The following is a 23,241-nucleotide window of genomic DNA, read 5'->3' on the forward strand; positions in this document are numbered from 1 at the left end:
AGCAGTCTTATATAATATTCAATAATTTTTCTTTGATTCTGCATTCCTTCAGATCTACAAACATATATAAAGAAAAGGTCAAAACAACAGCTAGAAGAAAAATTTCTTGACCAGGAAATGGAAATGCAATCATTTGTATACTGATGAATGTGTCATTCACATGACTGATGACATAAAAATGGTGGATGATTACAAAAAAATATTTAATCACCTCATACCATATTTGAGGTAATTTTTTGCCTATGCTTTGACCTGTACATTTCAGTTTCTCCATATATTTGCCACCTTCTGGTTTGGGTTTTGTTTTTTGTTTTTTTAAGTATACCACCCTGACAGACAGCAAAAACTATAAATCTTCTGAGTGAGACAGAGGACAATTGCTTTTCTGTAAATCCATTACACGTGTGCTTCTACTATTGTGCTACAGAGTTATATTTGGAGAGAAAAACTTTTTATAAACACCTAAATAGCTGCATACTTCCTTAAAACTGGCTATTTTAGAAAAAGAACAGTTTTCTCGAGAGAAACCTACACATCTCCTTACCTTACACTTGGTCTTTAGCCGACATTTTTACTTTATTTTAACTACAGGAAAAAAAGTGTCCCTCCCTCCCACCTTTGCCGTTCAGCTGCAGAGGGTCTTGCTTTTTTTAATGTATGTTTAACGATTCTATATTAAGTCACTGCTCTTCCTAAACCTGTATTTTTAAAACCTTAAGTATAGTACTTCTGCAAATGTCTATTTAACCCTTCAAGTTAATTGGTTTCTGTTAGGTCTTGCCTATTGTTTTCAGGGAAGCAGTTTAGTTTGGAGTTTTGGAGTGTTTTCCTAAAGCTAACATTCAGCTCCTAATCTTGATTGTTAAATATTAATTTATTGACAGACCACACTCTGTGTGTCATAATGTGTCTAATATTTCCTGTGCTCAGAGGACCAGCAAAGACTCAGGTCAAGGAATTAATGCATGCTAAGCCCTGGAGCAATCCTTTTTTTTTTTTTTTTTTTTTAATATGTATTTATATAATTGTTGGGTCTAGCCAGGTCAGAACCCAATTATAGTAAGTGCTGTGTAAATATTAACATCCACTTCATTCTTCACAAGGTTCTTGACCACAACAAAAGGTGTGAAAGATAATTAAAAGGTGCAGATTAATTGAGGACTTTGAAGTAATGTCATCATGGTGGTATGTCTAATTGACCAAGGAAAAACAGCACAATATAGATACTCTAATAGCTATTCTAAGCCTTAATCAACTCTTTCTTATTTCCCGAAAATTTCTTTCTTTTTGAACCATTGTCCCTCAAATTAAGATTTCCATCTGCATCAAGTGCTATAACATCTTGCCAGATCATTTATTTCTTCTTCAGGCTGTAAATGTTTTAGTAGCTTTTATCATGAATTTGATTCACTTATTGCAATAAATTATTTTTTTGTTTGTTTGTTCGTTTTTTCCCCCACCATCCAATTAAAACCAGCTCCAGTCTGAAAATAACTGTGTTCTTGCCAGGCAAGCATATCTAAGCCTCTACTAAGTCTTCCAGCCCAACAGGAATTCATAAAGCTTAATTAAATTCGAGAAGAAAACATCAATGGAAAAAAAGAAATCTTAAAATCTTAAAATCTTAAATCCTAGAGGAAAACTGAATAGCCACAGTCACTTTTTCATCTGAAAAATTAAGAAAAATGCAAAATAAATAAATAAATAAATAAAAATTGCATATATGACTAAAATACTTTATTTTAATATTTATTCTCATTATCTCACATTCCAGCTATCCTGTTATGTATTAATTGAAAGGTCATGTTGTTTCACTGCAGCTTTCAAAGTCTGTATTCCGTTATAAATTCCTATATGAATACTGCTCCTTGAGTATCGTTGTCATCGGCAGTAACCCAGGGAAACAATTTTCTTGCTTTTTTTTTAATAGTGGAGTAACATTTTCACAAACAGCTCACTGAAGAGCAAAGCTACAGCTCTTTGCAAATTGCTATAATTAGATATTCCTTGCACAATGCTTCAAACATCTAACTGGGCAAAGATGCACAAAACAGTTCTCTTTGAAAAGATTTATCTGCAAAAGAAAGTCATCCTTATGAGCCTGAACTTCAGTTTTAGTAGCATGGTGTTGTTCTAAAAGATCTCTTAAAAAAAAACAATAAAATCAGAAAGAAATAAAAGACATAGGAAGTGTTAAGACTATACAAGTTTCACTGGTCTCTAGCATTGAAAATACATATATTTGTACAATACAAATACAATACAAAAATTGAAAGTACAATAATACTTAACCTAAAATTCAGAATTTGAAAAAGACAAAACATATTTTATTAATTATAAGTACTATTTCAGCCTGAGAAAACAACAGTTTGAATTTGTACATTTCTACTTTCCAACATCTTGTGAACTGTTCTAACCCTTAATGCTGAGTTAGTTTGATGAGCTGTAAAGTGTTTCTGCAATGAAGTGTCACCAAAATTCCTCAAAATAAACTCAATCTATTTGACCAGAGGGTATTTGCAGAATTTTTGGTAATTTGATATGTGTAGTTGTTGTTCGTTGCATACAGCAACAGATTTAAATGTGAAGGTGATTTTCTTGTATGACAGTTTTTTTAATTGTTAATGATGGAATTCCTTGAAGACTTTAAAGATAAATAAGTATTTCTGATATGCTCCCAGTAATGTGCAAATGTAAGTAAGATAAGACCTGCAGACATGCATTCTTATTAATTTAAAATTTCAGTTTGGATCAAATTTCAAAACAAGCAGCAGTATTTGCTGAGGATTACTCTGCCTTCTGTTGAGCTGATTGCTTTATCTTTTTCCAAATCCAACAAAAGTCTATCTGTTCTTTTCAGAGTCATTATCAAGAATTACAAAAAGAAGTGATGTTACTCAGTAAATGAGTAATCAGAATTTTGTCTTAACCATTAAGGATTCCATAGTAATGTGTAAATCACCATTTGTGTTTTACTAAACTTTTTTGTCCTCTACGTATTTTGTACTTTACTATTCTTCAACATTCTAAACATTTTTGCCCTTAAATCACTTGTTTCAGGAAAAGATAAATTACAAGAATACTAACAAAATAGATTTCTTCTATTTTGGTACATCAATTACATTTACATTTCCTGCCATTACAAGACAGGAAAATCTGAAACTCACTGATATTTCTTGATGTTGCCTTTGATAGAAAACAAGAAACTTCTCCAGATGGGACAGGTAAGTGTCAACAAACTGTCAAAAAAAAAAAAAGGAAATATGTGCTGGTGACACATTAATGTGAGGAAACTGTTAATAATTGCTTTCTGGTGCTCCTATTTTTGCTAGGCTGCTGCAATACTAACTGGAAGCTACAAAAGAAGAGGTGTCCTGCTAGTGTACCCATTTTCAGCTATATGGTCTTTTCAAATTTTTTTCTACTACAAGCTGACCTCTTTCTGTTGCACAAAAAAAATTCTTTCTTGGTATCAGGATTCAAATTACATGGAGCTTTCCAGCTGCTTCTGCTTGTGGATCATAGAGAAGTACTGGTAAGATTGTTGATACCACTGCTCTTCTTGATAGTTCATGATAAATAACATTTATAAGCCTAGTAGTGGATGGGAATGTAAGTAATCCTCACTAGATTATGTATGGAGCAGAGTTGGTGTTGATTTCTGAGGGAGCTACTTCCTCTGCTTGCTTGACTGGTTGCTATGGTTCAGAGAAAACAGCAGTTGCTCAAGGAAAAAGAGAGGGGAACCCCTAACCAAAGGACATGAAAACCATTAGTCTTAAAAATTGATTAACTGTTAAGGTAGAGATAACCTCCCTATATTCCTCTCGCAAAGCTAACAGGGGTAAAAGAAAAGATGGGAGAAAATAAAGGATGGAAACATTATTTTGTTCCATCTGGTCAGGTAAAATTTACATTCTTTGCACTATATCTTTCATAAGCTTTAATGAATAACCAAAATGTGAGAGTGGAACATTTTATCTTTCAATGACAATACTACTGATATTGTTTGAGTTGGAAGAGGCTCTAGCAGGCCATCTAGTCCAACTCCTCAGTAATGACCAGGGACACCTATGACTGGATCAGGTTATTCAGAGTCCCATCCACCCTGACCTTGAGGACTCCACATCTGGATGCAGTACTCCAGGAAAGGTCTCACCAGCACAGAAAGGTGCAGGATCATCTGCCTTGCCCTGCTGGCCATGCTTCTTTTGATGGAACCCACGGTACATTTGGCTTCTCGGACTGCAAGGACTCATTACTAGCTCATGTTCAGTTTCCTATCCACCAAAAGGTTTCTTTCAGCATGGCTACGCTCAATCCTTTCATCCCCCAGCTTGTTCTGATAGCAGAAGTTGCTGCTACCCAGGTGCAAGACTTTGCAGTTGGTTTTGCTGAACCACATGAGGTTCACCTGGGCCCACTGCTGTAGCCTATTTGAGACAACTTTGCTGTTCCCTCTTCTGAGTATTGAGGAAGAAGTGTAGTATTTCAGATGCTGCTGCATAGTAAGTAATAGAGAAATGCCTTCTGTTTTACAGGAAAAAGATTCCTTACAAATAAATTAATGTCTTTAATAGTTTCTTACTCAAAATAGCATGCCTCTTATGTTATAGAATGCTGTGAAAAACCATAGCAGAACAATATTTTAGTCTACAATTTTTCTCCAGAAATGGCTTAAAAAGGAAATTCCCAGTGTATGATTTTACCAAGTTCTAATTAACTAGCTCTAGTCCAAACTAAACATGGGATAGAAATAAGAAAAAAAAATCAAAATATTTGAAATCAGAAGAAGCAGATCATTTATCAGTAAAGAAAGTGAAAAAACTTAGGAAAGCAGTGGATGTAAATGCTTTATCATGTAGGAAATGTAACTAATCAGAAATTCAGCAAAACAGAGACATAGGAAAGAGAAACTGCTCAGAGAGGTATAGTTCATGAGTTGGCCTGTATCCTAAAAATGCAATGTATCTCTTATATGACCATTTTCATCTTAAAATTGTTAAAAAATCTTTCTAATATCATATTGGATGTTTACAGAAACCATTTTCATGGAAAGCCACTGTGTTCCAAAATTTCTTGATTTTTTTTTTTTTTTCCTTCGTAGAAATTATGGTGTTATCTAAGTCATTCAGGCAGTTAAAGAGCAGCTATTTAACTTTGTAGTTATAGATTATATTAGTGATGGAATTTCCACAACTTCTCTTGGCAAGAGAGTCCACAAATAAATGTGTATAACTGTTTGGCTGCCTTATCTTTGGAATAAATACTGGAATAAATAAGAAAGTTTTACTCTCTCTGTTAGTAGCATCTACTATAAAGATATATCAAGAAACACTGAGAGTATGCTGTCAATATAAAGAAATATTGAGGGCATTGTAATAAGTTTGTAAGGGCCTAAAAATAAGATAGAAAATGAAGCTGAGAATATGATATCGTATGTATTAATTTTTCTTCAATTCTTCGTAGAGTTTTTAAATGCTTGAAGTTTGGTTTTACTTCATAGCTCTTTAAAAATATAGATGTAAAAAATTGTAATTGAAATTGTTTTTTGTCATTTGATTTGTAACTCAAAAAAAAAACCCCACCCAACAATTTGTTAAACAAAGCTATGAAAATTGCTTTGTATGTACCCATCATTCACTGCTGCATCTGTCTCAATAAAGTTTACTCAACCACCTTCCCCTTACAGACATAACAGCTCATGTAATTTTAGAAGTGCTTCCTTTTGCTTATCCATATATTTAATTGTTATTGTTTTCAAACCTGTTCCTATAGAGTTCATCTAATCTAGGGAGCTTTTTATGTAGTTAAGTTTAAAGCATCTTGACTTACATTTTCTTCACTTGCCCTGCAGATAATCAAAGATTATCACCCAGAGTTTTCTAAATGCTCAGATTTATTCCTACCCTTCCCCCTCCTCCTCTTTTTCCTTCCTTCTTTCTCTCCATATTCTAAGAACAGGTTCATGAAAATTCTTAATAGATTATTCAAATTCATATCTTTTAAGCTTGGTGTTGTTGCTGTTGTTTAGTAAGTAGAACTTCTATTTTATTGTATGCCATTTGAAGGAAGTCCAAAGTGTCATAGTCAAACTGTTGCTAAGATATTGGAAAAATAGTAAATGTGAGCTTCAGTATTCTTAATATTAGATTGTTCTCTATATACTACGTTTGGCCATACATTTTCTAAAATTATTATTGATCTTTGATGCTTAAATTAAGACAATATATGTCACCTTATTTTTTCAAAAACTTTTGAAAAATACTCATATCCTACTTTCCTTAAAAGTAACCTGTCTCCTTTGGAAACAGTTAAGATGAACCCATACGAACCCTTTCCTGTCTAAACTACTGCACCAAACTTCTTTAGCAGTGAGATTGGACCAGGTGATCTCCAGACATGCCTTCCAACCCCTGCGATTCCGTGATTCAGTGATTATAATTGTATAAATACTAAGAAAACTTTAAATTGGGAAATTTTCTTAGTAATTTAATAAGTGCATTTGAGGAAGATATTTTTCTCAAAGTACCTGTCAAATGTGGAATAGGGGATGAGGCTGTTTTGCTTCTACATAGATCTCAACAAACTAGTCTAACTGCAGCCATAATATTTGCAAAGTATCATGAAAATTAGCAAATCTTTTCTTATTTTTCCAACCCTCTCTGTGCTGTTCTTGTTTCTGTGAAGATCAGCTTTCGATAATATTTTTTCAGCATACATTACTGTAGAAGCCAATTAAGCTACTCATGACCATATCTATTCAAGTAATATCTATGCTTATTTAAAATCAAAATCACCTGGTGTAGAGAACCTGCTTTGGCAGGGGGGTTGGACTCGATGATCCCTGGAGGTCCCTCCCAACCCCTAGAATTCTGTGATTTTTATCTCATATATTATGTTATGTGAGAAAAGAAGTGATTCACATAACCTAACAGATGAAGAAAGCTATTCACCTGTCCTCACTCACAAATTTCCAAAAAGCTTTAGGATTGTCTTGTATTTTGTGTTTTCTGTTGAACAGGTAAGCTGAAATCTCATTTTTTAGTTCTCAATGGGGATCTTTCCAAGGGATTGGAATTAACTGTGAGGTGTCCCAGGGCAGGAAAGATTATCTTGATTAATCTAGCCCAGAAAATTCTAAAATTCTGGGAAAATATTTTGTTAAATCAATAATAATCTGAAGAGGGAAATAAGGAATTTTTTCTTGTCAGTCAATATTTAGGACATTTTTTCAAGCATCTAAATAATTAAAATAGGCAAGTTTAAAGCCAGTGACCTGAATCTAATCTGCACTTAATTAAAACGCTACAAATATTTGAAGTGTTAGAAAGTCTAAACAATTACAGTTTGGGTTTTCTCTCCTGTCACAGGAATCCATGTATATTTCCTATGCTAAGTAAGCAGTCATTTGCTGAGGTGTTTAAGAATAAATAGTCTGTGAAGATTACTGCAAATATCTGAAATCGGATTTGATTTCAACATGTCAATATTTTATTTACAAGAAAAAAATATCTACATAAGTAGATACTGGAGTGCCCATTTATTGTTAAAGTTTGCAGTTCTAAAACAGTTTGAAGTATGACTTCAATATTTTTAGCAAAGCAAAATGGAGAAAATTGCAGCAATGTCAAGATTGTTCTTTTCAGAATGTTAAATAAGAATTTTTTTTCTTTCTTTCTGAAGAAGCACAAGGATTCTGGCATTAGAGAGTTTCTGTTTCTTAACTACAAAATGGATGAAGTCTTATGATGTCCAGCAGACACCACTCTCTGAAACAGTGGCTGGAATCCAGCTTTCTGTCCCACTGAGTACTTCAATAGTCATGCTATGCAGTGTCATTCTTACTTTTCCTGAACTAATATTTAGTTACATGAAGTTGAGCCTTTTTAAAAGGAGATTGATATTTGCTCATTTCAGAGTATCCTACAAGCCAAGACCTATACTCTCTTGAGATGCGGAAGAGCCAAGCTCAAGGCTTTGCTGTAAATCATGAATAAAGAAAGTTTTGATCTCAGCATTTCAGCACAGCAGGTAAGTGTTCTAGCAACTTCATTACAGGCTGTTGGTAGAAATAGCCACTGTCTACTCCAGCATTCTTGGTGAATGACTGAAAAAAAAGCTGGTGAATCTAGTTACTTCTGTCATTCTTGATTTAAAAAAAAAAAAAAAAAAAAAAAAAAAAAAAAAGACCAAACAAAAAACTTATGATGCGTTATTTTTCACTTTACTTAGCTAAAATGTTTATTCATTGAAAGAAAAAATTAGAGGTCAACACGAAACAGTTTTAATACATCTTGAAACTTCTTATTGAAGCACAAAATAATCACCTACACCATGAAGAAATTTAAACACTTTTAAGGAACTGGCTGGATTGACAGATGAGAGGTGTGTATGTGTGTAGGGTGACTATTTTTGAACAAAAATGTGCCTAAAGATCATCGTCATAATGTTAGTAAATATAATGCAGTATTGGATATGGTGACTTTCTAAATTAAATCAAACCAAGGTTTAGAGAAAGTCAGTTTGCCTGTCTTTCATTTTGAACAAATTAATCATGTTAAGTCCCTACTCGTGTTTGTAGAAAAAAAAATGTGCTTTAGGTGATGGGAACTATAGTGAAGTTACACAGGTTTCTGCATGAGCAGCAGAAGTGAACAGAGACTCTCAAACATGAAACAAGGCAGTGCTTGACTCTCAAACATGAAACAAGGCAGTGCTTTTGAGACTAAAGTGGGCAGGAACACAAAACTGAAGAAAAAAATGTTGAACTTATCGATAAGTCAATCAGTGTATCAAAATTGCTGTCATAACTCACTGGACCTTTGAGGGAACTTACAGCAAACTAACCAAAGTCTAACCAGGCAACAAACTTTACTTATCTCTCATTTTGAGATGCCAGTGAAGTGCTCCCACAGGGTAGTATCAGGAAGCTTTTTTTCTGCATTTCTCCTGCCTGTTTCCATTTTTATTAGTCTGGTATCTTTCAAGAGTACTTGCAGAGATAGTTATAAAGGATAATTTTCTTATAATCAACATCTTCCTCTATGGTCAGCTCTACGAGTGTTATTTTAATGATGCAAAACTGTCCATACCAGACATCTAAACTTGTTTATAGGCAAGATGAACACTTCAGAAACAAGTTTATCCTACAATTCTCTGAAATAACAAACAATCTTAGAAATGAAATACGCTTGTTCTCTTCCTTTTATATGCTGTTCAGACATGTTTCAGAGCAAGAGAATGGCTCAGTCTTCCACTTATCAAGATTGTGCTTCTTTTTACTGCTAAATGATCATAAATAATATGTGAAAAACTTCCCACTAAACAACAAAGATTAGATGACGCTTTAAAATAAACTTAAAAAAACATTTAACAATGTTAGCACAGATTATATAGCTTGAGATGTTGACTTTCTTGGCAACGGTTGCTATGTAAGGTAATCTGATTTGATGCCATCAACTATAATGAGTGCATATTTCAGGATTATTGCACTACATTAAGAAAAGAATAATGCAGAAACTCTAAACAAATAAGTATAATGAATTTCAGCAGTCAAATGAAAAGAAATAAAATGGGGAGTTAAAACTACCAAAGGAAAAGAAAAAGCAAAGATAGAGATGAAAAAGCAAAGTGTTCTGCATTGACTGCACTTTGGAATTTACTTCAGTAAATTCTACATCAAAACCATTATCAAACAATAGCTGTAAGAAAATGTGTGTAAGAAACTATGATTCTGTCTTTGAGAATCTTTCCATTAACAAGAAAAAATGGTTTGGTGAAATTCACTTATCCTTTACTCACATATTTCTTCAATGTTTCATTGTTCAGTAGCTTGTAGAAACTAGGCCAACATTTGCTGCATTTAAGTTCATTAATGCACTTTAAATTCTACCATGGTTCTTACTAATTGTTTTGCAGGCACTGCCTTGATAGTTCTTATCTTATAGTTCATATTCATTCACACTAACTGCCCCATCATTTTTATAGCAATGTGAGATTTAGCTACATTTGATAAGGAGGCCATGATTCATACATGATTTTTGTAAATGTCTTTCATTAAAGTAAATTTTATCAAATCCATACACATCATTTAAACATGACCTAAGAGATTTTCAGAAATTGTTTTGATTCTTATTCAAACCCAATAATATAAAAGTGGAGATAACAAACATCTTATGAGTAACCCTTAAAAGATGTGCGTGTCCTTACTTTGGCTGTAATACGAAAACATACCTCTCAGGATTGTTATTTGATTCTAGAGGTGATTATGTAGTAATTTGGTTGTGCAAAAATTTGAAATAAAATATTAAGAGAAAAAATATAAGCAAAAGCTTTCCTTTTTTTTTTAAGCTAGTTTAAAAGTATTGTAGATAATCCGTGTCAACTTTTATTTTTAACCACATCATTCACCTCTGTACATTTTCAAATTATAACCTTTCAAGAATTTACATATTCTTAACACTTCTCTTCAAATATTTAGTTTTCCACATTAAACATTTAGGGAATTTAAATTTAATTTTTCTTCACCATTGATTATCTGCATCCCAACAACTTTTCTACACTTCTCCTTTCTTTGAAGTAAACAAATAAACCTGTGGTCTCCCTACCTTTTTAAGTACTATATATAACAGCCACTCTCAGTTTGGCCCTTTTATGAATGCTTCATGGTTTTTGCATTTTGAAATGTCAGAATAATGGAGATCCTTTGTTACGGACATTGTAGTGCTCGTACTGACTGCTTTAGATTGTCATTCAGACCTGCATTCTTCAAACTTTCCCGCAATTATTTTCTTGGCATTTCTATCTTTCACTTCAGTCCAAATGTTTTATGTTGGCAGGAAATTTGCAAATGTCATTCCTTTTTTCTGATATTCTCCTTAAATATATATTATACCGCATGCTCCAATCCTCCTGAATTACTCTTTACTGGGCTTTATACTGTTTTATCTTAGGTCTCTTTTCAGACTAAGCTAGAAGTCATTTCTTTGTAATTCACCATGTTTTGGTTAAAAATAATAATAATGTTCATTTTATACCTACAGTTCAGCTACTGTGTTCATTATCCCTTCTTGTATCTGAAAAGAAACTATTTCAAAATGCTTTGGCCCCTTTTCTTTAAGAAGCCACCATGTTTTTCTTTCCACTTGTTACTTTTACCTTCATTGCACCAATCTGCTTTAACAACACTTACCTGCCAGCAATTTCCGTCTGTCTCTTCCTTTCTCATTCAGATGCAGCTTCTGTTCAATAGCTTTCAGCTTCCACCTGTGACTGGCAGGAAAGCTGCAAGTACATCTTTGCACCTTCTTCCCCACAGTCTCAAGAGGAGACGTCTGAACCACATTTTCAAAAGCTCGGATCTCCACTCTTTGTCATTTATACCCACATATACATTAGCTGCCTTCTCTTGCCATCTAAATTATCTTATCACTGAGCTGTCTACAACTCTCTTTAGTGTAAAAATTTCATTTCACAGCAAGTACTGCACTTTCCCTGTCAGTTCTTTAATTACAATGTCAGGAAAATTGGTGGCAGTTGAAGAGGAAAGGATTATTTCTCTTATGCTTTGAGGGTGGAGGTTGTGTGTGCTGGGAAGGGGAGAGGGAGATAAATGCAGTAAAGAAAAAAAAAAACTGTCTAAAAAGAGGAGAAAATATGTCTTTTCCAGGACAATCTCTAAAAGAATTATTTGCACTCATTCCTAGACTTTCAGACTCTCAGACACAGGAAAGAGTCTACATATCTCTAAAACCATCTTTAGTATTGCCTATCATTCAGGCTCTGTCTTTAATTTTGTTGGCACTTTTTAACTTGTCATTAGAAATAGGTTGCAAAAACTTTCCGCTGAATATCTCCATCCAAACAAAAATACTTCATTTGAGTAAACACGTCATAGATTCTGTATTTCTCTTCTGCAAAGTGCTTTACAATATTTTGCATCTGCTCCATCCCTCTTTGTTGAAGTGATCCTAGAACTGCTTAACTACATGAGAAGATATTACTAACATCTAGATCTATGGTGAGTTTTCAATACTGTACCTCCCATCGTCACTGTAAGTGGTGGAAGGATGCCAGTTTACATTGTTGAAGATTTAAGTACCAGAGCTATGAATCTGGAAGAGTCTGATGGCTTAGTTTTCTGTATCACTAAGCACAGAATAAGTAATTTTGGAGAGTCAGATCTTTTTCTTTTGACCATCTTTGCTACTTTTCTGATAATTCTTTGGAGAGCATGGTGCTGTGCAAGAACTTAATTACAGATGAGATATTTTGTCATTTACATTTGAAAGATTTTCTGTGCATATGAACCCTGCAGGACTTACTGGAGAAGTGATGATGAAAGGAAACATTTGTGATTACAACCTGAGCGTTTTGTTGTTATCATTACTTTGATAGACAAACAGAAAAAGAGGTTAATACTTTACCTCCTCCTCTGTAAAATATTACTTCCATTTTTTTTCCCCCATGGATGTCAGAAATCGTCTTTATTTCCTGTCTGCAAATAGCACTCTTTTTGGTGATGATGCAGTGAATCAAACATATTCTGAAGCACAACATTATTCTTCCTCACAGATGTTTCAAACAAATTTATGTCTGTCTGCTTGTGCATGTTTGTGTGTGTCTAAGTGTCTACACACTTAGCATATAAACTTTAAATTTTTCTTTATTTACTTTCAGATGTTCGCGTGTACCATGAAAACCCAGCTCATGATCAGGATTATGAGAATCTTCCTCAACATATTCACCTGGACGTGAGAAATCAGTAGCATATGATTTCTATTACAGGGATATGTGGAATGGTAAATGTAAGGACTGTGATTACTTGTCTATGTAAGCAATGCATTCTTCTATTTTAACTAGGTGAAAAAGATAGCAGCAAGTGCCTCCAAAACGTCAAGTATTTAAAATAAATGCAATGAGAACAATGACGTGAGTAGAGGCCATCCAAAAAGAAACAAGTCAGAAGCTCCCTTTCTGTTTAGCATGTTATTATTTCCCTAAGTAATGTGTGATAGGAACTTTAAGCATTTATTACTAAAAATGAAACACTAACATATTTTCATATTTTTGAAGATGTAGGAATATTGGAAAGATAAGTTCTTTCAAATTCCTTTATTAATTAATAAAATTCTTTCTGATACTACTCATCAGTAGATTTTTCCTTACTTCTAATTTCTTGTTTTTCTAGAACTCTGCTCTAGGTACAGTTTTCATGTCTATTTTTAGTGAATGAATGGATAAAATAACTTCTATAGCACGTGGCTCACCTTTTTAATTATGTTTAATAATGTCTATAAATACTAATATTGTGTATTCAGAAATATGCAAGCTTAGAATTGAAGCTGATCTGGAATTGCCACATCATGAACATTCTGACAGACTTAAAAGCATGTGCATATTAGTGCATACATATGCATTAGTATATATTAATCCATTGTGGGTTTGGGCAACATGAGGAATTTTGGAAGCATGAATTCCTTTCCATATCCATATGCAAGCAGCTTCTCAGTGTTTCCTAGGAGGAGACTTTACATCCTCTTGGGACAGCCTGTGCTGAAGCTCCATCACCTGCACAGCACAGAAGTGCTGCCTGGCATTCAGTGGAAACCTCCTGTGTTCCAGTTTTTCCCATTTGTTTCATTTCCTGGCACTGGGCATCACTGAAAAGAGTGATTTTTTGCACCGTTCCTTCAGGTATTTACATTCATGTGATTCGTCCTGAGTCTCCTCCAGGCTTCTTTTCAGGACAGAGCCTTATTATCAAAATGCTTATACAAAACACAGAAATTTCAGTCTTATTTCCTGCGTAGGTATCTGATACTGTCTTTGTTATTTACCATGCATAAAAATAGTGCAAAATACTTTGATACTGTGTAATTGTGGAGCTGCACAACTATTGATATTGATCACTATTGGCAACATTTTAACAAAATTATGCAAATATAGAATGGAATATTTTATAGTGTATGGGATATTATTCTAGTGTAGAATTTTAAAAGCTCCTCAACATTTTTCCTAATTTGACAGTATTTTAAAACCATGTTGAGAGTTTAAGGAAACAAACAAAAAACCGTTTTGGGTAGGGTTATTGTCTTCTGACCTTTGTATAGATATGTTTCTCCTACTGTGTCTTCTGTAAAATATGATTTCTGTATATCAGTGCTTCATTAATGCTTGTACCTAGACATGCTTTTAATTCTGCCTCTACTACTTACTTATAGAAGGGGCATAACATAGTATTGTTAAATCCTAAGTCAGATAACAAAGGAGTTCATAACTCTCATTTTTTTGAGAAAATGAACCACATATTTTGTCTTTTTTTTTTTTTTTTCGAAGTTTTGTACAGAGAACAACAGTTTGATTTAGTAACAGCCTAATATTATGTTGTGTTTGAGTATCTGTGGTAAATGCCTATTAAATCTGTAGATCTTGATCCCAAGCCAATGGAAAGACTCCTGCAGACTTGAAAATGGATTATGTTACCCTTAAAATAAGGGAGCAAAGAAATTTTCCTTTCAAGGCATCCTTAAATTCATATCTTACTGAAAAGCACAAAGTAGGGAGACAGTACAAGCTCAAATAGCACTTTTGTGCATCAGAAGTAGGCATGAAAACAAGCTGGGCAATTCAAACGCTTTGTATTCTTATAGAGGAAAAAGTGCTACGTTACATGAATCAGTCACTGAAAAAGTGAAGGCTTATACATCTATTTATACATTGCCTGAGTATACTGAGCATAACGTGTATCGGTGTAAGTTTACCTGGAATCCTGGATTCAACGAATTGAATGTCAGCAGCTTGCCACTGCAGTGACTAAGGGCAGCAGTGTATTGGGCTGTATCCCATTTGGGATACAAGATACCCATTTGGCACTTATGAGAGAGCACCTGGTGTTCTGTGCTCATTCTGAGCTCCTCACAGCCAAAATCCCCAAGATGGAGATTGCAGAATCGTAGAATGGCCTTGGTTGAAAAGGACCTCAAAGATCATCTAGTTTCATCTCTCCTGCCACAGGAAGTGTTGCCAGCCATTGGACCAGGCTGGCCAGAGCCACGTCCAACCTGGCCTGGAATGCAATGGAGGATCTCCACTCAGACGCTGATCCATTGGACGCTAGTCTCTGGATAGTGTTTTTCTTCCTTTCATCCGTTTATAATTTTTTACAGAAAATAGAATTTTGTGGTACTTCTGGTTTGATGCCACAAGACAGTGTGCGATTTTTAAATACCACAATGTATTATCCCCTTCATATTTTTTTTTCTCTAGAGTTGTGTATGTAGCTTTATTTTACTAAGAAACTCTGTTGAATATTCATGCTATAGAAGATCTTGAAAACCATCCTCCTGGTGATAGAGTAAGATATAATTGCATAGAGTAAAATTTCTCAAGCCAATCAAAGTACAGTACTTGAGGAAGAGTAAAAGAAATACAAACAGGCCTGCTATCACATTTCACATTATTGATTCCAGTAGTTGTTTTTAGTGTAATTGTGGGTGATAGTACTAAATGGAGACAATTTTAAAAATAAAAGTTAATGCATATATATGTAAGTATCTACCACCATAATATTTTCTTCCTATCCATGCTTGTTACATTCATAACATAGCTAATTTATTTATAATTCAATTCTAATGCATTTAGTGATATCTTTTCTTAACTTTTCTCAGTTTTAGGAATCTCTGCTTGGAGTGTGACTATAACTGACAGGAGTAAGAAGACTGAGCACAGTGATGTTCTGAATGCTAACATTTACATTTGTCATGTGATGTGTATGTTTATGTAATTGAAAGCTGAAAATATTGTCAGTATATGAATGGATATTTGATGAGTGACAGCTTTTGACAAGAAGTGTTTAAAAATAATTTTTGAAATAATATGCTAAACTGAAATGTGAAAGTGACATCAGAGTATTACAGAGTAATAGCCCATCTTGTATTCCATATATTACATTTATTTTCTAGAAAGACAGCAGCATTCTGGGAATATTTTATAAAGTTTTTAAAAGATAAGAATAGCAATTTTTTTCTATAAATCCCAGTGTCATAAATGCTAACATGAATCAAAATTATACAAGGCTCAAAGGACTCATAACATTTCTCTGAATTATCTAAGTAGCTACTTTCTTCCTGGGTTTAAATTCAGAACTTAAAAACCTGATCAAGCTGGAAGCTAGTTTCAAATCCACATAGGACAACAGTTATGGGACTTCAAAATGATACAGATACATGATATTGGGGGGAAAAAAAGCTCCCACTGACCTATAACTGCACTTCTTGGGGAACTAAGAGTATATGATGCTCTGTGACAGTCTTCTTTTAAAAAAACTGCCTGAAAATGTTGGGAATTCAGTCAGTTTAAAAATGTATTATGGTACAGAAACTAACACAGAGCAATTGAAGCAGAGAAAGTCCAGACAGGTGAATATTACAGGCATGCAATAAGTTGAATTGTATCAATAGTGAAATATAAGACACTTAATAATTTAATAGATATGCAGAGTTTTGGTAAACAGCATGAGCAAGATGAGCTTATTAATATCAAAATGCCACAGAACATGAACAATTAGGAATGTGGTTTCTTCAGTAAGAGGGATGGTTTCCTTTGACTTCTTTATCAGTAAAATCAGTCACTGTGATCATTCAGTGGACATGCTTGGAAACTGCAGGAGTTAAATGATTCACCTTGGCATCTTGGTATATTACAGCTGTCAAATTTGCATGCATAGTTTTTCTTCAGCCTTTTGTTGACTTATTTTTGTGTGCTACTCCAGTTCTTATTCTAATCAACATGTATTAGGGACATTTTCCAGTAACACAAATCAAAACCTAATTATCAGTCAGATATAGGTATTTTTTTCCCCATCTCTATAGAGAAAAAAATCAGATGTGAAAATATATTGACCCAGGATGGGAGAGCAGCAGGGGAGAGAGATGGAAGGTCAAAGTAGCACTCCCTCTGGAGTGGCAAGGAATGAAATATATAGTAGTTTGAGATGTTGCAGAAATTCTTTCCATAATCCTTTGTGGGCTCTATTTTGTTATGTGATGGACAATCTCGTTGTGAGATGGCATCTACCATTCTTCTATTGTTTCTCTATCGTTTTTCTTATGCTATTTCTGATGGTTTTACAATCTCTGAAGCCCAATCATAAACCAAGCCTCAAGATTATGAACCTGATACTATAACAGCCAGTACAACAAGTAGAGAATAAAGCAGTTGTGTTCATGGCAATCAATATTAATGAGGATCACAGCATTTCATCAGGGCTTTTTTTGCTGAAAAGGCTGCAGAGTGGACAAATAATTTTCATCATGTTATATGGTCTAGCTGAGAACCATGAAATTCAGCTATTTCCATGAAAATGAAATATATGACCTTCTGGCCTCAATTTTGGTAAAGTAAAAAGAAGTTTCTGACTAACCTTTTTTTCTTTTTTCTTTCTTGTTTTTAAATAAGCAGTTTCAAAGACTTAATAAAATAAATTTTGAGTTTTTTTCAAAGTATATTAAAGTCAGAAGGAATTGTTTGGATTAAAGTCTAATCACTTGTTCAACACCAGTCTTCCAGTCTTCCAGTCTTTCATTCTTGCTGAGAAGACTTTATAGACCTTAGCTTCTGTTTTGATATGAATCATACCATCAGAGGAACATCCTTTCCTGGCCAGAAGATTGAAGGGATAGAGAGAATCCAGCACAAGTAAGCTAAATTGAGCACAAATTTTAATATCCTTTATTGCTAATTTAAAATTAAAAAATTAAAAAAAAAATCCCATAGAAAATACCTTAGTCGCAGTTTGTCTTTGTTTTCTAATATGATGCCTATTGCAAATTTTATTTTGTTAAAGCCCATGCAATGTTTAGAGGTCTTTATTTCTTCTAGGATAGCTTCTCAGTTGCAGAATGAGATGACCTTAGAATAGCCAAAAATGTGATAATTGAGAAATTTGCAGTTAGTAATGGGTAAGCCACTTTGTGTTCTTCCTAATTTGCAACAAGAATATGAATCACAGTATGTTGTATTCCATGTAAGTGCACACACTGCCTTTCAGTTCTCACTGCTTTAGTCAGTAATCAATATGCAATAAATTACAAGCTGAATCTGTTTTGTCCATGACAAGTACTGGGGAGTGATCTCCTTGTCCTTATGTCAACTTACGAGTTTTTTTCATTATTTTCTCCCCCTGTCCTTCTGTGAAGGGGTAGTAAAAGCAATGTAGTGGCTTTTAGCTACCTACCAGTGCGAAACTGCCAACCACATCAATGAAATCTGCCATCAAATCTTTGCTCCATAATGGTTCTACAAATACATCACTCTTTAACTGAACAGGAAGATTTATGAGTGTCAAACAACTCTTATATTATTTTCTTGCTATTTGTTCTCAGCCTGACTAAGGATAAGGAAAATACAGTTTAGATTCAAATTTCTTGTATCTATTATTCAAACACAGAGTTTCATGCATCAAGTAAAGACTAGAGAAGAATGGAAATTGTGGTTGCCTTAGGATAATATCCCATCCCCCAGAGTGAATTATTGGAGTTTAGACAACTGTGCTAAGAAACAGGCAACTTCCACTTGCAGCAATTCCCTAATATCGTCCTTATGAATGTACTGCATTACTCAGAATGTACTGTGGGCAACACTGATGTGTGAACTGTTGCTAATTGTGAGATGGCTGAACTGTGAGCTTCAGAGATGCACCATACTATGCAGTACTATCTGGATATGAAATCTGTCCTCTGTAAATACATCATTTTCTTCACTTAGTGTTGAATTGTTTTTGTCTCTTGTGGACTGAAATGAGAAGATGGCATGACATGCTTCTCTGACAAATGTATGCATCACTAACTTCCTGAAATAACAAGTACACTGCATGTCTGCAAAGGGGCAATGGATGATTCTTAAAATGCACATACATATTTTATAGCCTCATTAGAGTAGACTGGCTTTATATTTCTCTTTTAAAGTCTTGTATTTTTAGCTAGATATTTTCCCACTGTGACAGTCAATCTAACAAAATTATGATAATTGGATTTATCAACATATCATTTGTTGCCTTCTGGGTGAAATTCACTTGCTCTCTAGTGAACAGATGAGAACTGAATGAATCGCATATTTCTTACAAGGAAAAGAATCAGATATTTTGCAGCAGCATAAATGTGCATGGTTATAATTATTATACTTGTTTTTATTTGAAATGTGGAAAGATTAGGAAGAGAAAGACTTCATGTAACACTGCATTTCAGAATGTGTAACTGCAGGTATAAGAAAATCAGACTTCTCAAGTTCTAGCAACACTTAGAATAGCTTTTATTAAATGAAATGCATAGTAGAAAAAATTTTTGTGGAAAATTTCTATCTGAATGTTTTGTCATAAGATTGGCACTATATTGGGTGACTTAAACTGTGTATTAAAGGTAGTGTTCACAAGAACTACCTTACCATTTAGAAATTGATTTAGTAAATCACATTTTCCCAGTTGCAGCAAAACAACAAGGCCTCTCCTTGAAGTAGGATCCAGTTTATCCAGCAGGTAGAGTCACTGTAACTATGTATTTATTATTTGTCTTATTTCAAAGGCAAGATTCTATAATGAGGAAGAAGCAGTAACTCCTTGCTGCACCTGTCTGTGCTGTAAGTAAAATATCAGGTGAGCTACAGCATGAAGTTTCATTCAAAATCTGAGAGCTGAAAGTTTTGTTAAACAAAGTGAAAAGTACATGAGGACTGACTTGTTTTGATGGAAGCCTATATCTTAATATTGACTTACTAACCAATATAGTAAATACTCATGCATTGACAGCCCCAAAATATAGAACTATAAGCCAGGCTTCAAAAAAGATTCCATCCATAGATTACACGTTTTATTAACCAAGATATCATGAATCAGTCTGTTTACTGATTTCTCAGGGACTTCCTCCTCATGTTTTCTAATATAACATATAAATGTGAATCGTTCCAATTCTTACTCATATTCATCTTGTAAATTTTGTATTGAATGTATATTGTGTAATGTAAATTGTGTACACAATGTGTACTACAAGAACTGCTCTGAAAATAATGCCTACTCTTTTATTATGTCAGTCCATGACATCAGAGGTCGATGTTGATGCTACAGCAGTAAAGGTGGAACCTTCCCACCAATATTCTTTTACATTTTGTTGCTGTGTGACTTATGGTAGCAGAGGGGCAGTCTGACAAAATGGTATCTAAACAGAAGATGTCATTGAATGCGGAAAAAATTGCACCTGTTAACATTCACCGATGCTTGTTGAATGTTTATGGAGACCAAACGTCGTATGTGAACACAGTAATCATGAAATATTTCATTTCACAGAATCACAGAATTGTAGGGGTTGGAAGGGACCTCCAGAGATCATTGAGTCCAACCCCCCTGCCAAAGCAGGTTCCCTACACCAGGTCGCACAGGTAGGCATCCAGGCAGGTCTTGAATATCTCCAGAGAAGGAGACTCCACCACCTCCCTGGGCAGCCTGTTCCAGTGCTCCGTCACCCTCACTGTAAAGAAGTTCTTGCGCACATTTGTGCAGAATTTCCTATGCTCCAGTTTCTGTCCGTTTCCCCTTGTCCTGTCTCCACTCACCACTGAAAACAGTCTGGCCTCGCCATTCTGCCCCCCACACCTTAGATACTTACAGACCTGGATCAGTTCCCCTCTCAGTCTTCTTTTCTCAAGGCTGAACAGACCCAGTTCACTCAGCCTTTCTTCATAAGAGAGATGCTCCAGACCCTTCACCATTTTTGTGGCCCTCTGCTGGACTCTTTCCAAGAGATCCCTGTCTTTTTTGTACTGGGGAGCCCAGAACTGGACGCAGTACTCCAGATGAGGCCTCACCAGGGCAGAGTAGAAGGAAGGATCACCTCTCGACCTGGTGGCCACGCTCTTTTTAATGCATCCCAGAATGCCATTGGCCCTCTTGGCCACAAGGGCACACTGCTGGCTCATGGCTCACCTGTCGTCCACCAGGATACCCAATTTGCTAGGACTTGCTTACCTTTTCTTAGCAGACCAAATATCTGAAATTTCTAATAACATTGATATTTTAGATGTTAAGGTTTGTTTCTCTGTGTTATTTGTGTCTTAGGTTGTTCAAGATTTTAGCAAATTTCTTTTAAGCTAACCAGTTTCAAATAATTTCATTTGTTTGGATAGGTTCTTTAAACTTTCCGTGTTCAACTCAGGGTAAACAAGATTAGATTTTCTTCTTAAGGTTCTCAAAAATTTGGTCACAGACTCACTTTTTACATCAAGCGTCTGAACTTCAGGGTCCAAAGAATGCCCTCCACAAGAACTCTGATGGCAGGGCTGTTTTCTAGGGGCAAGATAGCTGCAGGTAGCCACGTGCAGACTTAGGGATTTCTGAAATGATAAATCATTGATCTTCTCACCCCAAAGTTGCCATTCAAACCGCATTAGAGAAGCAAACAAGCTCCTGCTGTTCTGCCTGGTAGAGCTGAGCTGATATAAAGAAGGTCTTGTAATGTGCCCTCTGTAAATGATTACAGTGCCTGACACTCCCTCACTCTTGCTTTTGAAAAAAAGAGCCCTTCTTGAGAAGCTACTTCCTTCTAATAGTGCAAAGGTGTAAGAAAGGGCCCTCAATGCAGCTGTCTGAGACATTTTCTGCCTTTGTATGTGTGTGTCTGATTCATATCGAGGTCAGCATTTTTGAATCTTAAAAGTAGCAAATGAAGAAAGGTCTTATGTACCCCAAATTGAATCATCTCATAAAATATAAATGAATAAAACCATCATCCAAAAACATTAAAATCTACTCTTGAGAAGTATTGATAAAAGCAAAAGTCCAGTGTGCCAGTAAGTAATTGATCAGGAAAGCTTTGTGGGTTTTTTATTTCATTTGGTATCAGCATATAAATATCACATGAATATTTTCCAAATCTAAGCCCCATTTCATGGTGATATAGGACATTGCATAGAATATGCAATTTTATATTTTAATAAATGCTTGGCACAGAGTACAGTTGTGTTCAATCTTAAATACTCCAAGCATTATAAATTAGTCTAAATCCTAAAATCTTTATTCACTCCCTAGAGAAAAAGAAAGAAGGAAGAAAAGAAAGAAGGAAAGGAAGAACCCTGCTCTTGTAGAAATTTGTTTAGCTGCTGCTTCATAGGAAGAAAAATGGGACTTTTTTTAATAGAAAAACTGACACGGAATATTTTGGTTTTAAAACCATATCTGTGGTAATAACGAAAGACTTTTCTTAAAGACATTAAGAGTCAAAAGTTGTTAGGCAATTTTTTTCATGCCTCTTGCACCTAGATAAAGCTGTATGTGCACAGGTTAATAAGTTCTAAAATGTTGAGCTTTTAACTTAGAGTCCGGTATATGTCAAGGGACATACAAGGAAGGGAGGCAATCTTGGCTCTCTGGTTCCTTGCAGGCTCCAGGTTTGTTTCAGATATATCTATATGAAAGTCTTGTATTAAAAGAAACATTTCCTTTTTATATATACGCAAATGCAGCAAGTATTTTCTTATCTAGGTTAGTTTATTTGTTTAAATAGCTCACATATACAGATGAATGATTTGAAAGGAAATATGAATGCTTGTGTGATGGGATATGGTTGTTGAGTGATGTCTGTAGGGACTGCTAAGTGTTGATAAATAACCAAGGAATTTGTCTATCAACATTTTGCATAAATGTTAGTCACAGAACTTGTGGTTGGACTGACACAGCCCTGAATGACAATATATTTCTCATTTATGTACCAGCTTTAAAGGGTAAGAATAGGGAAATAGAGAACTTATCTTAGAGTAGCATACGTTTTTTGAATGTGGGTGTCCTCTAGCAGTCTTCTCTGATTGCACCCTGTGAGACTTTACAGGATGCAAATAAAACCCAGGGCAACTCATATCTTTAGCAGTTTGTAATGCGAATATGTTCCATGCCTAAAATATTACATTTCAAAGACTCCTTTACATAAATTCCAGCATCAGATTAGTCAAGTTTACAGGCCCTCTAAAACAAGACTGTCGTTTTAAATGTGAGAAGTGGAAAGATAAGAAAGCTACACAGCATATGCACTAATATGGCTTACATTTACTCAGAAAATTCACAAATTAAATGTAAAAATCCAAAATTCCAATGGGGCTGGAGCAGTAACAAAAAAATAAATAGTAAAGGAATAGAACAGATATTTTGACAGATTATATTTCTCCTTGTGTTTAGGTAAAAATAGATCTTTTCATTTTAGA

The 23,241-nt window shown here is 34.7% G+C and overlaps 1 long non-coding RNA gene across 2 annotated transcripts; it reads left to right on the forward strand.

Moving 5' to 3' along the window:
- The first annotated feature begins 4,445 nt into the window (after positions 1-4,445).
- On the forward strand, positions 4,446-19,114 carry LOC128080507 (uncharacterized). 2 transcript variants are annotated; one of them, XR_008206708.1, is made up of 4 exons: positions 4,446-4,508; positions 7,921-8,034; positions 12,682-12,809; positions 15,678-19,114. It is a non-coding gene; the product is annotated as an uncharacterized LOC128080507 (long non-coding RNA). The 2 variants fall into 2 exon arrangements; XR_008206709.1 differs by having other exon boundaries at positions 12,682-12,803.
- The last annotated feature ends 4,127 nt before the right edge of the window (positions 19,115-23,241 follow it).

This window comes from Tympanuchus pallidicinctus, unplaced genomic scaffold (assembly GCF_026119805.1).
Source record: "Tympanuchus pallidicinctus isolate F22 unplaced genomic scaffold, pur_lepc_1.0 scaffold2, whole genome shotgun sequence".
Classification (NCBI taxonomy): Eukaryota; Metazoa; Chordata; class Aves; order Galliformes; family Phasianidae; genus Tympanuchus; species Tympanuchus pallidicinctus.